The sequence below is a fragment of the Belonocnema kinseyi genome, chromosome 2 (genome assembly GCF_010883055.1).
Source record: "Belonocnema kinseyi isolate 2016_QV_RU_SX_M_011 chromosome 2, B_treatae_v1, whole genome shotgun sequence".
NCBI lineage: Eukaryota > Metazoa > Arthropoda > Insecta > Hymenoptera > Cynipidae > Belonocnema > Belonocnema kinseyi.
The window spans coordinates 82,200,309-82,203,847 of record NC_046658.1 but is presented as its reverse complement, the minus strand read 5'-3'; positions in this window follow the sequence as shown (position 1 = coordinate 82,203,847).

The window sequence follows — 3,539 nt, the reverse complement described above, 5'->3', positions numbered from 1 at the left end:
TCCAAACAATCGACTTTTAGATAGCCTTTACAATTTTGTGAGGTTCCCGGAAAAAAATCCTCTCAAAATTTCAGACACATCGGTTAATATTAAAACGTTGTCGCAAAGGCTTGGAAAATCTAATGATATTAACATGAGAAAATTAAAAAAAGAATGAGATTCACGTCTCTTTTAGGTGATCCTCTTTGGCAAAACAATATTTCTATTAGATAAGTGAAATGTTCTTAAGCATTTTCGATCTAATTTTGAATTGTTAAAAAATATTTTTTTCGTTTATTCTTGTAGAATAAAATATTACTGAAGAAAGAAACACTAATTCTCTAAAGAACTCGTATAAAATTTAAATATTTAACTATAAGCGATATACTTAACCAAATTTAGAAGAAGAAAATCCAATTTTGTATCGCCTTTTCATCAAAATGTACACTCCATCTTTAATATTATTTTTTGAACAATTGAATTACGTTGTTGACCAACAAAGTTATGTTAACAATGACAAATTACCACATTAATTACAGACATAGGTCAATTCTTAACATTTATATAAAAAAATGTTTAACAAATACTGAGCGACAAAGTTAACCATATTTTGAGAAATCCAGGGTTTTCTACATATTTTTGAGAAAAAGTATCCAGTAAATTAGAATTAATTTCTTAGACATTTGGTAAATACTTGAAACAATGATTAGTCTTCCTATGAATGACTAATTGCCCGCTTAAACTGAAAAAATTACCTTTGAATAAGCTAGTAGATAAAAAATATTTAAAGAAATTAGAACTGTTTAAACAGTGTGAAATTGGTGCACAATATTTGAAAATATTTTACTTTGAAATAATAGTAATTCATATAAAAAGGGAAGAATTATGTCAATTGTGCCCGAAATTGTCAATTTCAATATGGCAAAGAATCGGAATATTTTAAAAACAGCTAATTTCTGCAGTATTCAATAAAATATTATTAAAAATTTCTAGAAAGAGAAGTTTGACTTGATAAATTATTCTATGATCTCATAAGTTCAAATTTTGAGAAAAATATTTCATTACAAAATAAAGAAATGAGCTATTTTTAGAATAATTCATTGGACACTTTCTTGGATTTTTTCTAAATTTTTAATTTTTGTGTCCTCCATTCACTTTACAATAATTGATTATATTTACTCATAATGTTTATAAATTATTAGTTAAGAACTATAGGAAATTCAATTTTTCAACCTAGTTCTTTTCTCAGACGTTTTTGAAATTTGAAAAATGCACTTTATATTTTACATTACATAGAAATTATCATTCTGAATGGACAATTTATTTGAATCTAAACTTACAAAGGAACGTTTATTAAACTTTTTAGCCAAATTTCTCCATATTAATTTTATTAAAAACTTCAAGTGCCTGGGGCAATGGATTAATATGAACCGATATGAATAAAATTTTAAGAAAATTCCATTTCTGGACAATTTCATCGTAAAAAAAATAAAATAATGGCGGCTCTATCTGTGTTATCCGTCTATTCCAAAAAATGTAAACAGTTATGATTTTGAATGACCCTTCTAAACAGTACACTGAAAAAAATGGTATAGCTATTATAGCTAGAAATAGATTGCTGGAGAGACATAGTTGAATTTGCAATAAGTTTAGGTAGAACTGCAAACTAGATAGCTAAGATATATAAGCCGTCTGTCTCCTGCAGACAGAGAATTTGGGAGATAATTCTATCCTCATTTGCTTAACATTCTAGCAGTCATGATCAAAAAGCATATTTCCTATAATTAGTTTGTCGTACATCTAAAAATTCTAACCTAAAATAATTGTAGCATCAGTTTTATGCCTATAAATTGAAATGCATTTTCAAAATTACTACCTTGCTTTAGTCCGTACAACACTAACGCCCGAACTTTTCGTAAATACAAGAAGCTCGTTCCGTGTGGCTTGTGAGAGTTAAAAAATTAATAATATAAACATTAACGCAACGCCAATGATGCAACCGATGAAAGAAATAAGAGATGTTTTGATTAGCTAGAACCTCCAGAATTATATTGAAGCTCTCAAAGGAAAGTTAGTATTCGTTTATCAGTGCGCGTATAACCTCAAAAAATGTTTGCTCACTATTTCTTTTCAATACGCCCTATTGTACATATTGATATGTACTGGTTATAACTTGTCATTTTAAATTTACAATTTTTAATTATTAAGTCATGTATGAATTTAATACATAAATAAAGATTCAAGTAATTGATATAATTTTGCGTCACAATAACTAAAAATATTTCGGCCTATTAGCTAGAAAAAGTTATAGACACTTCAGCTAGAAAACGCAGCTAGATAGGCTATCAAGTTTAGCTATATTTTTCTCCTAGAATGTCTAGCTGAATCTGGGTAGGTGTGACACCTATACTTGTTTAGCAATAAAAAATATAGTCATGACAGTTAAATTAAATATATACCTAAACATTTTTTCAGTGTGTAACGTGGAATTCAGGCCAGTACAAGAAATTAATTAATTTTAATTAGAATCATAAATGAGCACTCAGATAAGACGTGAACAGTGTCTGTAAACAACTGAGATTGCTTGGTTGGACCTAATTATGCCCCCGAACAACCAATCAATCCAAATAGAATAACATGCATTTCTGATTTTGAATGAATAAATTTACCTAATTTTAAGTTTAAGAATCTCTCAACTGTCAAATCTGAAAGTAATCGTGTGAGTATGGAGAAACATTAAATCTAAATAACAATCACTAAACGCAATCTTTACGTTCCTATTTTTATGATAATTGAGAAGCTGTAGGGTTTGTATTCAACGTTTAATAGCGAGCTGGATGACAGATTGTCAACTCAAATCACAGATGTTCAGACTCTAAATAGCTAGGAAGATGACATCGAGCTTCCTGAATAGTAGGTATAAAAAATTTGAATCGCCACGTGTCGGATACTGTCTCTGCTATTTTCATCACCACATTAAGGCCCGGCTAGAGGGTCTAGCACCATCTCTCTGATCGCTATGTTTAATAAATTTTGTGTCGAATTCTATTCCCTCGTTGGCGTACGACCGTTGGCGTCCATGACTTTGGAATTCGCCACTTTTTCCTTACTCTCTTTTCATGTTGATTTAAGTCTACTCATTTATTCTATTTTGAATTGCTCAATCATGCAAATAAATTAAAGTAGGATAGTTAAGGTTAACTGCTGACGTAATTTGAGAAAACACCGTTAACTGCAAAAAGAACAAAGATAAAAAATTCTATGAAAACTGTTCGAACCTTTATTCACCTGTATCGCAGATTCTAATTCATTTTCTGCAGTTTTTTTTTTTTAACTAACTTGGCATATGATCCTTTCTTTTTTGAAAAAAATTGATTTGAGGGAACGCCATTCACGGCAAAAGAATATGAATGAGTGGAATTAATATAGAATATTATTAAGTTATAATTATTATTCAATTTTATATCATTATTCATCATTATTAATAATTGTTTTATCTCATTTACGCATTTTTTAAAGCAGCCGAATAGATATTAATTTTATCTATTCCAATAAATTGA